The sequence below is a fragment of the Xiphophorus maculatus genome, chromosome 3 (assembly GCF_002775205.1).
Source record: "Xiphophorus maculatus strain JP 163 A chromosome 3, X_maculatus-5.0-male, whole genome shotgun sequence".
Taxonomy (NCBI): domain Eukaryota; kingdom Metazoa; phylum Chordata; class Actinopteri; order Cyprinodontiformes; family Poeciliidae; genus Xiphophorus; species Xiphophorus maculatus.
The window spans coordinates 32,187,252-32,201,687 of record NC_036445.1 but is presented as its reverse complement, the minus strand read 5'-3'; the positions used below and the strand labels follow the sequence as shown (position 1 = coordinate 32,201,687).

At 38.0% G+C, this 14,436-nt stretch overlaps 1 protein-coding gene and 1 long non-coding RNA gene across 3 annotated transcripts in view; one reads left to right on the top strand and one right to left on the bottom strand.

Annotated features, from left to right (window-relative positions):
* grik2 (glutamate ionotropic receptor kainate type subunit 2) overlaps positions 1–14,436 on the bottom strand; it is a 460,468-nt gene that overhangs the window by 427,444 nt on the left and 18,588 nt on the right. The gene's annotated exons all lie outside the window — the stretch shown is intronic.
* Positions 66–1,086, top strand: LOC111608092. The gene is made up of 3 exons (XR_002752528.1): positions 66–150; positions 242–328; positions 844–1,086. It is a non-coding gene; the product is annotated as an uncharacterized LOC111608092 (long non-coding RNA).

Genomic DNA, 14,436 nt, shown 5'->3' with positions numbered 1-14,436 from the left:
TGATTGTCATGTGTGCTTCCGGGTTTTGTTTTTTCTTCCCCACCTTGCTGCTACTCACTGTTGGTTGTCGTGTTGGTTGTTTGTAAAACAACCCGGAGTGTCTGAATCGACTCATCACTCGTATGTAATCTCTAAAACTTGAAGATTGCGGTGAGTTGTTAAATACCATCTGACTTGACGTTGTATAGTATCTGCAATGATAGCGCCGCTAATATTTCCCTCCCGTTGAATCACTTGCCAGGTTGTGATCCATTGAGAGCTGGTAAACCTTCCTGTTTTGAGCAAGTTATCATTGCATCTACCTCCTCAGATAATCCGTTACTCGACGGTGAGTAGATAATAGGGCGTTATTTTCGCTCTGCTCCGCCAGTTAGCATTAGCATTAGCTCTGATCCATCGACAATCAGTAGCCCACATCAGTTTAGTCTACTTATTGAAGAATCACACTGTTGCAGCCGAATTAAAGACCACACCTTTAATATTTAAGGGTTTACCTTTCAACTTTAGATTTGATTATTTTTTCCATGATTTCTTGAAATTTGGTACCTAATATGATTGTTTGTAGCTACTTTGATCAATCACATTTGTAAGTTGATTGATTTGATTCAATATTGGTTGTTTGTAACAACTATTTAAGCAATTTTGAACTTGAATTATGAAGTGCACTTTTTATGAAAAAAAGGATTTAAATTTTTCTTTTTATCTTCTTTCTTTTATTATTTTTTCTATGAAGTTGTTAAAATATAGCAAGTACGTATTTAATTATTTTCTTGTCTCTCCCATTTAGTTTATATAAATATAATGTTTATATATGAACTTAATGTGTGTTATCTGGCCTTTTAGGTCAGGTTTTTTTTCCCGCCTTTGCTGTTGCATTGACTCACTTGATGACGGAAGATGGCGATCTACCCACCCACCATCTGGTGGTAGGGAAACGGAACTACACTTTCCCTACAGAAACGAACTAAAAACTCTGAGTATTGAAAAGGGAACATAATTATTCTCTTTTTGTTCTTGGATCTATTGTGGACTCTATTACGTTTGAAGTATCACTGATTATTATTATAATTGTTTTTGTTGGTTTGTTTTTTTTCCCTTTCTGTTTTTGGAAATTTATTGTTTTGTTGTTTTGGTATTATTATTATTATTATTATCATTGCCACTGCAATAAATAGCAGTATTAACAAACTTTACTTTTTTTGTATCAGTTCTATTAATTATTCACCCCACTCATGACTCCATGCCGTACCTACTTCTGATTATACAAACTGGTTAACACTACACCTCGCAGTCAGATCTGCTCAGTTGAGAAAGGCGCTACAATATAGTGAGTTTTCTGTTTCCATATAAAGTCAAAATTCATCCTGTTGATAGATTTGATTGCTGAATTGGGTATTCCTAATGTATATGCAGGGTAGATAAGTCTGGAAATACTTTCTATTTTGGTGAGAAATATTCTTCCCAGAATAGATAAATCTCTGTGTGTCCATTTATTTAAATGAGTTTTACAGTTTTGAAGTTTCTCCCAAATATTCAGATTTTCTAAATCAGATTTATTTTTATTTATATGCATACCCAGATATTTGACATTGGATTTTACAGGAATATTAAAAGCAGTGGATATAGGACGGTCTTTTAGAGGCAAAATTTCACATTTGTTTAAATTTAATTTAAGTCCTGAAGCCTTTGAGAATGTTTCAATCAATTTAAGAATTTTGGGAATTTCATTCAGGTTATTTAAGTAGATAGTTGTGTCATCAGCTAGCTGACTAATGGAAAACTCTTTGCTTACCACTGATAATTTACCAAATAGAGCATTTTTAATTGATATGGAAAGCATTTCTGCAGCAGCAATAAACAGCAAAGGAGAGATTGGACAACCTTGTTTTCTACCTTAGTTGATGCTAAATCTTTGAGAGGTTCCATGAGGAAGACACACTGAACTGTTTGTATCTTTGTAAAAGGTTTTAATTACATTAATACATTTATTTCCAAATCCAAATAAATCTAAAGCTTTGAACATAAATTCATGTTATACCATATCAAAGGCTTTATAGAAGTCTAAAAATAATACAAAGCCTTCATTTTCAATTAAGTGGTTGTAGTCAATTAAGTCCAAAATAAGGCGGATATTATTATGTATAGAACGCCCTTTTATAAATCCAGATTGAGTGTCAGAAATAATTTGGGATATGCCTGATTTTAACCTGTTGGCAAAAATGTGTGTTAGAAGCTTGTAATCATTATTTATAGTGTTGTCGGTCTTAAATTATCAAGAAGAGTTGGATCTTTTGGATCTTCACCTACGACTGCAGACCTGTCCATGGCTCTAACGCCATCATCATGTTTGCAGACGACACCACAGTGATCGGCCTCATCAGAGATAATGACTAGGCCGCTTACAGGGAGGAGGTAGACCGTCTGGCTGAGTGGTGCGACAAAAACAACCTGCAGCTGAACACCGAGAAGACCAAGGAGCTTATCGTGGACTTCAGGAGGAACGCTGACCCACATCCACCCATCCACATTAAGGGGACAGTGGTGGAGCGTGTGGACACCTTTAAGTTCCTGGGAGTCCACATCTCCGAGGACCTGACTTGGACGACCAGCTGCTCCAAACTCATTAAGAAGGCACATCAGCGCCTCTTCTTCATGAGGACCCTGAGGAAGAACCACCTGTCCTCAGAGATCCTCACGAACTTCTACCGCTGCACCATTGAGAGCATCCTCACCAACTGTATTACAGCTTGGTACGGGAACTGCTCTGTCTCCGACCAGCAGGCGCTGCAGAGGGTGGTGAAAACTGCCCAGTATATCGCCAGGGCACTGCTCCCTGCCATCAAGGACAGCTACAGGAAGCGTTGTTTGAAAAGGGCCGGGAAAATCACAAAGGACTCCAATCACCCAGCACACACACTCTTTTCCCTCCTGCCCTCTGGGAGGCGTTACAGAAGCCTACGGACCAGAACCACCAGGCACCGGAACAGCTTCTTTCCCACAGCTGTCACGCTTTTGAACACCTCCTGACATAAAACATAAACTATAAGGACTGTACTCCCCTATCCTCTCATACAACAATAACACATGGACTATCCTCACACACACACACACACACACACATCACGAACTGTTTTCTTCACACACACATACAACCTGTAAATTTTATCTGCCATTATTTATCTATAATCCATTCCCTAACATTCTTATATATTCTGTATAATCTGTATAATGTGTGCATATAGCTCCCATATTTATATTTATACACAATATCTATATCGCTTGCTATAACCCCTTATAGTCCATACAAACATAGTCTTGTACATCTGTAAATAAATATTATATCTCGTAGAGCACTTCTGGATAGATGCAAACTACATCTTGTTGCTTGTACTTGTGACAGTGCAATGACAATAAAGTTGAATTCTATTCTATTCTATTCTATCTTTTCCAGGTTTAGGAATGAGCCTGATGACACCTTGTTTCATAGTGTGGGTCAAACAGCCGTTTTGTCAGCATTCCAAACACAAGGGTTCTGATGTGAACCCAAAAATGTTTATAAAAGTTACTTGTTAAATCGTCGCAACCTGGAGCTTTGTCCTTGAATAAAGCACCCAACGCTTTATCCAATTCCTCTGTGGTGATGTCTGCCTCACATATCTGCTTAAAATTGTCATCAATTTTAGGAATCAAATGTTGAACAGAATGATACAATGTTTCTGCCACAGAGTTATTATATGCAGAAGAATATAAATTGCTATAAAAGGTAAATATTTCTTTGGATATTAATTTTGAGTCAGTGCACAGTTTATTATTAATTTGCAAGCAATTTATCGCATTTCTTGTCTAATATTTATTAATCTACAAAAATATGCAGTACTTTTCTCACCATCTTCAATCCACTGTTGTGGTTCGGGGTCCCTTGGTTCTTCTTTGTGGGTTTTTCTGTGCATACACTCACCTTTTACTACAGATGGCGCCATACTCACCCGACTGGAGTGTGTGTGTAGACCGTCATCAAGCACACCTGAACCCGATCAACTCATCAGCGGCGTGTACTAAAAGAGGCTTCTGCCAGTCCTTCAGCGCCCGAGTGTTAGCCAGAAACGGTACCTCTGAGCCTCCTAGAGCTAGCCTCTGATCTTTCCTTGTTGATCTAAAACCTCGTTGATCTGAATCCTCTAGTGACTTTTCCTGTTGTTTTTTGCCTTCAGGTTTTTCCCCGGAGAAGCACTTACAGATCCTGTCTGCTTCTCTGATCGAGATTCCCCTAGTGACGCCGTGGGTCCTACCCACTGGTTGCCCGAGTTCCCAAACTCACCTCCTCAGTCTGACTACAAGTTCCCCCCCGGATTCCACGACTGGCAGTTGCACCGCTCCTTTGTCCCCGCCGAGCCCGAGCCTACCTGTCCGCCCTCCGACGCACTCCTCTGTTTTCCTCCTGGACGCTAGCCGTCAAGCACCAGACCACCTGGACCACTTAAGAGACAAAGTCTCCAAACCTTCCAGTAAACTCTCCTAGACCTCGTACCATCGAACCACAAGTAAGCTCCGTTTACTCTATGACTTTCCCGTTTCCGACAACCCTGAACTCACCATTCTGCTCTGCCTCTTTAGAGAGCCGATCGCTCCGTGAACCCGTTTCCTCTCTGGACCAGACCAGAGCTTCCACAACCTTCCCTTGCCGTTTTACAATAAACCAATTACCGTATATACCTCTCCTGAATTGTGTTCTGCATGTGGGTCTGAAAATAGTATCCATCATGACGTCCACTTAGCCCTGGACCTCAGATAGGATCCTTTGGCTTTTTTAGTGTAAAGATCATCTAAGTCAGACTGTAGTATTTTTTTGCGCTGTTTGTCATCATCATTAAAAAACGGTTTAGAGCAGATGTGACTAAGTTCTTGAATGATTTCTAATTCCTTTTCCTTATTTTGGGTAGCTATTAATTTACTGTGTTTGATTGAGATTTGGCAGACTTTAAATTTAAAGAATTCCCATTTTTCCGTGTAAGAATTCAGATTTTTATCACTACAAATTAAATTGAGATGCTCCAGGATTTCGTTATTAAACTTTTCGTTGTTAAGCAGGGTTGAGTTAAACTTCCAGTAACCTTTGTTATGGGATTTTTTCAACCGAGTTGTGATACTAAGTTGCATCAGGCAGTGATCAGATAAAGGTGCAGGTAAAATTTCAGCATTAACACTATTTTGCATCACACTGTCTGAAATTAGCCAGAAGTCGATACGGGACTTAGTTGATCCATCAGGCTTAAACCAGGAGAAGGACTGGCCACGCTGATTTGTTTCTCTCCAAGGATCCACCAGGTTCAGATCTAAGCAAAAGTTTTGTAAAACTACATTTATATGATGAGATTGGAGTTTAGAGAGTGATCTATCAAGCCATTCATTATACACCATATTGAAATCTCCTCCCAATATGAAATTGTTTGTGGACTATTTCTCAGATAGTTCTTTTAGATGACTAGTTAATTCAGACAATAAGCACTTATTCTGAGCTACACTGTTGTAACCATAGACGTTACAGAGAATCAGAAAACTAGTTTCCATTTTGAGTACACAAATAATCCAGTGGCCCTGGTTATCTTTCCTATGAGTTTCTAGTTTATTCTGAAAATTTTGAAATAGTAAAGCAACAACAGCAGATTTATTAGTACCATGAGACAAAATTATTTCCCCCCGCCCCATTGATTAGACCAGAAGCTCTCATCTGCCTTAATAGAGTGTGTTTCTTGTAAAAATATGCAGTTAGCTTTTGCATTTTTACAAGAAAGAAATATGGATTTTCTTTTAATACCATCTCTCAAACCCCTAACATTTAAAGACACACAGTTAAAATGAGAAATAAACACAAACATAAAAGGGAAGCAGCAAAAACAATAAGGAGAAGGAAACTGAACTTCTAGTGTTCAGGAAAAGGTAAGAATGAAACACTAACTCCCTTAAACTGAATTCAGAACAGCGTAACTGACCTCTAACCAAATAACAAGATAAGAATGTATTTATCCAAAAGATTTACCAAACCTGTGAATATTTAACTTTGCCTTTCTTAATAGCCTTATTTATTGAATTGGCCTAATTTATCAAAATGAATTTTAGGAATAAAGGAATACAACTTTTCTTGAATCATAAACTAACACCTTGTGTTCTTGTGCAATAGTGTGTGATTACTAGACACTACCACTGGATCTTCAGTCAATCAGGGAAAACCCAAACTCCGCTGATGTAGCCAGCGTGCCCTCGGTAGTAGACATTTTTCCCCTCGTTCCTGGCTTGCTCCATTTTGGGCCAGACTGTAGCCCGTGCCTCCCTATCCAGTTTGCAGAAATCTTGCTTGAAGTGGATCCCCAGCTCCTTGCACATCTTGGAATCCTTGGTGAGTTTCTAGAAGGCATCTCGGTGGTGTCTCATGCTGAATTGAATGAGTATTTGGCGATGTCTTCCATCTTCTTTTTTCCCCAGACGATGCCTGATGTCCACTGCGTTGCCAATTGACGAGGCCCAGTGCGGTGCAATCTTGGCTAAGATGTCAATGATTTCTTTGCGGGTATCTTTGTTATTTTTCTCTTTGAAGCCCTGAATTTGTAAATTCCAACGCCGTTGATAGCATTCTAGTTTCAACAATCTTTCCTTCATCTCCGCATTTTCTTTGATGACCGCAGGAACCTCTTTTTCCAGGCCAGATAGTTTCGTTTTGCAGTTTTTTATGTCAGCTGTGTTCATTTCGGCTAGCTTAGAGATGTTAGCAACAATTATCATGTTGTCACGTAGCTGCACGCTGAAGTTATCAATCTTGTCTGTTAACTTGTTGATGGTTTCCACAATCGGGTTGTTGACTTCCTCATTTTGGGACACAATTACCTTGCTGGGTGGTGTCGTGTTTTGATAGGCGTCGGGGGAGATTTCCTTTTGGTTGTTGGCAGTGAAGTCTCCATAGCATACTTGTGGTCAGCGACTGGAGAGCACGCCTTGGAGGCTACCGCTAGCCTGGCCACAGTATCAGCTTTTTCTCGTTTCATATGTTTTGTTGTTTGAAAGTAGGTAAAGAAAAATAAAGTGGAAAGAAATAAAATGTATAGGTAGGTTAAGTAATCTTTTGGTGCTCAAAAACAGAGGTTTTAACTATCAAATTGGGATTAGTGCATTAGAGATTAAAGGAAGCTGCCTGTCCAGTTCGCCATCTTCCCCGGACTCAACAGGTTAGTGATGCGTCAGTCGCGAACGATCCGGCTCTAAGAGCCGTCTCTTTGAAGTGAACGATTGGAACCGGCTCCACAATGGGAGCCGTTTTAGGATCCTATTTGGGAGCCGAGTTTTTTCTACAGTATATCGCTGTCTCTCCGCCTCCCTGTCGTTGTGCTTGTGCTCTGCAAGTGCCAGAGCCGATAGTTTTTCCCCACATCATTTTTTTTTGTCCTGCGGTGCCTCGCTGTCTCCCCCTTCTCCCTCTCCTTCGTGTTTTGCTCTTCTGCCAGCGCTAGAGCTGAGAGTTTTTTCCCTCAGTCGGTCCACTGCCCTCATGTCAAGCGTGTGCTCCACACATCTGACCAATCACACATAGTTTCAATTAATAATGTGGCGGGAAAACACTGAAAAAAAAGTTTATCTCCACTTTTTTTGTGGAAACGGCAGGCAATTGATCAAGCTGTATAGCGTTCGTCGGCAGGTGTTTATGTACAGACACTCACTCAGCGGTCAAGAAGCACAGAAAGAAGGGGAGTCAGTGTGAGAACTGAATAGGTGAAAATAAATGAGTGACAGAAAACGGAGCAAGATTTGGACTCATTTTAATGCTACATCAAGCTCCAGGGCAGAGTGCAGACTGTGCAAAGTCAGCATTTCCTATCATGCAGGCTCGACAAACAACCTGCACAGGCACATGTGGACATCACACGCATCGGTATTGCTATAGCATTGTTATGCGGCATTTTTACTCATCATAAGTGCTTAACAATGTCAATAATGAAACAAAATATTATAAAATTAGGTTTAAGCTATTAATTAATTAATAATGTCAAAAATATATATGGGGAGCCGTTTGGGAGCCGAAAGAGCCGGCTCTCCACAGTAAGAAGAGCCATTAGAGCCGCATCTCGAAAAGGAGCCGAAAATCCCATCATTACAACAGGTCTCGCAACTACGGTAAGCAGTCGCCGACTTCATTTTCCCCCATAGAAGAAGAAGCGCGCGGTGCACGCTGGGTTTTGTGTAAAGACACCAAAATGGCTCCTATTAAGAGACACGCTTACGACGCAGAGTTTAACCTCAAGGCGATCAGTGACGCAGTAGAACACGGGAATAGAGCAGCAGCGAGAGGATTTAACATGAACGAATCAATTGTTATAGTGGAAGTGGATATATATTGTGATTGCACTAACGTTTGATTTACCGTAACAGTATCAGACTGTTTTTTACGTGTTTATTGAATCAAGGAAAAGTTCCCCTCCACTATATGTTATACCTTGCTGTTGTTAAAAGATAAACTGTGTCACGAAAATACCACGTCACTGACTACCTCTGGGAAAGTAATCAAACAGCTGTTTATTCATTTTGGGAATGAACGGAGTTTTCAGAACGCTGGTTTGCAATCTATTAATAAAGTTTGACTTACCTATCTGACTATTTTGTTGACATTCCCTTTAGTGCAGTTCCATCTAATGGATGCATAACGTAACCCCAGCCTCTACTGTAGTGTCTATTCTATGCGTCTTATAATGCGGTGCGCCTTATATATGAAAAGTTTAAAATAGGCCATTCATTGAAGGTGCGCCTTATAATGTGGTGCGCCTTATAGTGGGGAAAATACGGTAATGTAGTTTTCTTCATAAACTTAACCTGGTTTTAATTAAGCTTAGAGCAAAGAGACTTTGATATTGTGAGGCTGCTGTCTCAGAAGAGGCTCTGGCTCCACCAAATCACCACACCAGTTCTAAGGATGAACCTCCACATCGTCTTGATGGTGAGCAGCTGGCCACATTTTAACAACAACAAAAACTGGTGTGTTACCAACACTAAGTGCTTAATAAACGTGATCTAATTTTAAAATAATTGGACAGAATTTAATCCCCTTGTTATTCTACCATTTCCCTTTCATACATTTTATTCATTGTTAGCTTTCAGGACCCTGTGATGGACTGGTGACATGTTCAGGGTGAACCCCGCCTCTCATCTGATGGCTGCTGGAGATGGGCACCACCAGCCCCCCTCACCACCATGCAAAAATCAGCATGTTCAGATCATGGATGGAAAAATTTTAAGGTTATTTGTCTCCCTTAAGTCCACACTTAAAACATCATAGTTATGCCATTGATTCTGTGATATTGCTGACTATTTTTTATACTTCTAGCATAAACAAGCAAAGAAGTGATCCAGAAATGTTTTTTCACCCCAGGCATCCGGTCTCAGTCATCATCGTGCATATCGAATCCACAATGTCTTAAAATTGTAAGTCATACTTTTTTCTTTGCCATTTTTCTGTACTCTTTAAAATACAAGTGCTTTCTCTGTTTAATTGATCTGCTGTTCTTTTTTGTAGGTTTAAGTAAAGTGCGGTGGTGTAGTGAATAGTCATTGATTCTCACTGTTCTTAGGAAGGAGAAATGTCACTTTGTCTGGAGTAATATAGGAATACTGTAACATAGTGTTGTGGCCATTTATGCTAAATTTTTGTGGATTGTAATTTCTACCAATTTAGTTTTCTTCTTTGAGTGGTTAGAATATATTTAAGTTAGTTTAGAACCAAAATTTGTAATTAATTTTTATATTTGTAATTGTTTAGATTACATTAATTGTTAGACCCTCCCATTAATTTGAGTAATAACCGGGTTCTTGGTGGAGATCTATTGTTTGGTAAATGTCTGGTGTGGACGGGAGGTTTTGTAAATGATTTTTTTGACCACTTTTTTAGAGCTTCAAACATTAAATTGAGATTGTTTTTTGTTTTCGACTAAGTTGCGGGACAATTTTAGTAGTTGTTTTGTCTCTAGTTTTACAATAAATAAATAAAGTCGGAAGTGGATACAAATCCAAAAACCACCTGTTGCCACCCACGGCCTTTGTTGGAAATTTTGGTTTTTAGAACATAGAAGGCCGCGATACACAGTATTAAAACAATACTCTGTCCTTGATGAAATATTCTTCACATTTCCTCTAAAGTGTACCTGTTGTTTTATTGTGCTAATTTTTATAAGCATGTTGTCTATAAACTTTTAACATATTGACAATTTGTACAATTCTGTGATAGTATATTGGCAATGTACTCTTGAAAAAAATGTGGGTAACACTTTATTTGACATAAGGCTGGCATGATACTGTCATAAATATGACACCTGTTAGGAACATACCAACAGGTGTCATAAAGTGTCTTTCAGTAAATAATGACACTTTTAATGAGAAGTTGCTTTAAAAGGTTGGATTAGAAGTCCATGAAAAGTGCCAACTTTACATTGTTTTGTAAATAATGACACTTTAATGCAAAGTTGGCACTTTTCATGGACTTTTAATCCAACTTTTAAAGCAACTTTGCATTAAAAGTGTTGTTATTTACAAAACAATGTAAAGTTGGCATTTTTCATGGACTTTTAATCCAACTTTTAAAGCAACTTTGCATTAAAAGTGTTGTTATTTACCGAATGACACTTTATGACAACAGTCAGACTTCTTCATGTTCATGAAAGATGTTATGTCATGTTTATGACAGTGGCATATCAGTCTTATGCACACCCCATCAAATAAAATGTTACCAAAATGGTAATATATTGACAGCACAATGTAATTTGTTTCACCTGGAAAGTGTGTTGTAATTGATCCTTCTGTGTTCTGGTAACCTGATGTGTTTGCAATACTGTAGTGTGTATGAAGCATGTAATGTACAAAGTGGCAAAGCAGAATAATAAAAGACATTAAGTAACTAAAAAGCTACTTTATTAGCAATTATAATAAACCAAAAGTGTAATTGTAGCATACTGTAATCACACTACTAATACGTAAAATCTGGGTAACACTTTATTTGACGGGTTGTGAATAAGACTGTCATGAACATTAGTAAGTCATTCTTTTTGAAGTGTCACCATGAAAAAACATTGACTACAGTGGCCCCTGTGGTAAATTTGTCAGAACCAGACTCCAAAGCTAACTCCTTATTTGAATAAATATTTTGGTAACACTCTTTACAATACCAAAATTTTCACATAACTTTTATGCTTTTGGCTGTCTGAGGACACATTTTGAATATTAAATCAGGTGATTACAATTTTACAACATAATGGTATTATGCATTTTACTGCAACTGTATCTTCTATCTCCATGTTAAATGTTCTTAGTTAGCTTTTTCTTTCACTGGTCATATTTAACATTTAGCTTTATAACAGTGATGTAATTTTAAAAAACGTTAAAAAAAAAAACAAGTTCATAGATTTCTTTGTTTTTATATAGTAATAGTAATTTAGAAAACAAATTACTATTACTTAATGTTTTACTTCTATAGCACAAATACATATAGATACCACCTCAAGCACATTAGGTTCAAAATAAACTACGGTACTCAAACTTAGCATTTACCCATTTATGTGTAAAAGTGTTGTGGTGAACAACACTTTTACAACAACCTTGGAACCTTGTACAAAACTCCATTAATTAAACTGCCAGTTTCAATCTATGTCCAGCTTTTTCAATTAAAGTAACTGCATCTCTTCTCTAGAAACAGACCACTTGTGCTTGTTAGCTCAGAATTTTCTTCACATATTTCACTGTTAAACAACCCATTTTAATTTAAACTATTGAATACATGCTTAAACCTGCCAATTCCAGTGTTAATATTTTTTTCAGTTTGGACTTTAACAGATATGTCTGACTAAGACATATCTTAGTCAGAATATGACTCAGTAAACTGATGCAGATTCTGGAATGCTGAACAACACAAAAAGAAACGGAGATGTAGTGAGTGAGGTGAGGAATGAGCAGCTGTTGCATAAAAGAAAACCCTTGAAAAGGATTGGTTGTTTAACAGTGAAATATGTGAAGAACGGTATGAAAATAACTACAATTTTATAATGTAACATTCTTCGTACAGCTTAATGGGTAATTGCAAAATATAAAGAATTTAATTATTAAATCAGTGTCAACAGCTAACACTGAATCAGACTCAAAACTGTCAAAAACACCAAATGAACTTCCTAGAAGTTTAACTGAACAAACTGGCTAAATTCTATTGAAACTGAAGAGAATCAACTAATGACATCCGACAGCAGAGGCCTTCTTACCTAAAGGAAATAAAACACACAGGTATTGGATGAAGTAATCACTACTTCTAACTGTGGGGCTTGTTAAAAGCTTCTAGCATTACCCCAATGACAATGGGGGTTATGTTAATGCAGATTAAGTTGTTAATGTGTTGGACAACAACTCTGAAATGGCTAAATGTACTCGATCAATACCATCCATGTTTACTTCCGCAAACACTGAAAATGCTAGCTAAATGCAACGTTATTGTATCCACAACTGTGCATGCGGGACACTTATGTTGCTTGTGGTTCACATAGGATATCACATAAAGCCGCATATATCCGGAAATATGAACAACCATGCAAAGAACAGTGGATTTAAAAAAAAATCTGAATTGACATTAAGGCCTGCAGTGTGAACATAGCCCATGTGTGGCCTACATTTAAACTTGACAACATTGAATATATGAAACAACATGACAGCAGCTTAAAGATATTGATGCAAAGTCATCAGGGAGATAAACTCTGGATTTTGGAAGCTTGAAAAGACAAAACTTGTGGAAGCAGAAGAGACAATGACTGACTTTGTCATAATATCATCATACTGGTTGTTCAGTTAGAAAAACAACATTCAGAATTCACTACATTACAAGGTGTAAAGTAAAAAATGTCCTTTAGCAGTAACATTTTTCAGTTAGCCATACATGCTCTCACTTTTAGTGCGTTAGACATTAACATGTCGGAACTCTGGCATAACCAGTCACCACAGATGGAAGCTTTACAAATTAAGTTTAAAGTTTAAAAAAAATCAGTGCAAAAGCATCTGAAATTTAATATACAAAACAAAAATCTTAAATGATGTACCTAAAGAGTCATGATTTAAAATACTGTGGCTCAGATGTACTAAAAGAGTTCCCTATTCCCAGCAGCACTTATAGTCATGTTTAATTCAAGGCAAACATTCCTTATTTATTAGCTGCCTTCTCTCTGAAGTGTTGTGATGTTTTGATATAAATTTTTCCCTGCTGACCTTCATTCAGTCTGCCTCTTCCGACCCCATCTCACTCTGTCAGTTCTTACAAACAAGGATGTACACTCTTCCAGTCTTGTCCTCCTATGACAAATTTCAAGAATCTGTAAGTAGAGTTTACAATCTGAAAGCACTGGGATTTGAGCAAAAAACCTTGGGAAATCAAAGCAGCTTGCAGTTCACTGTACCAATGCAAACTCCCATGAAGACATATACAAGCAGATGTTTCGAGCTAAACCAAATCCAGGAATCAAGAGCTGCAGTACACTTTAATTGAGGCTTCAGACATATTTTTTGTCAACCCATTATTAGGCCAGATCAGAAATGCATAGATTCAAAGAGGAACATGTGAGAAAAGACAGAAAACACATTTGCACTCCACTGAAGGTGACTCAGAGATATGGTCATCAGCCAAGCTAGAGCACAAATAAAGATAAATTTTGAGTGATGAAAGGAGAGCCTCAGTGTTCCCTGCAATAGATTTTTCTATCTGCATCAAGTTTCAAATTTCTCCTCTGAGTGCTTGGAAAAAACTAAAGCAAGGACACACTGGAACTACTACCATGCAGTCTGAAAAACTGCATGGTAAGCCGTTTGAACTGATGAAGTAGACATGTTTCTGGTACATAAAGTTGACCTGTAAAATGTCTTATAACCCATTTATCATTGATGTTTGGGTGGTGAATGGTTTGGTTTACCACAAAATATTTAAAACACTAAGTAAACAAAAAAGAAAACGGCACATATTGTGCTTTACAAACCCCTTAGAGGAACTACAAAATTCCCAGTATCATAACCGTTTCTTATGTATGGATGCCTGTTTCCGCCACTCTGGTAAAAAAAAATAATATCTCGAAATTTTCAGATACTATCTCGACATAATGAGGTAGTATCAAGATCCAAGATAAAGAGGGCATCCCCTCTCGATCTGCGTTTCCCCATCAGATACGGTTCCTCCTGTGTCTCCTTGCGGCTCTGCACTTGTTTCGGAAGTTGTCACACTTTTTTCATGTTTATGCAAATACACTCTCATCAGACACACACTGTCGCGACCTTCTAGGTTCCAAAACCAAACATTTCCAACAAAGGCCGTTGGTGGTAACAGGTGGTTTGATTCTTGCACGCACTTACGACTTGATTGTTTGAAAAAATATATTTGCTTTATTT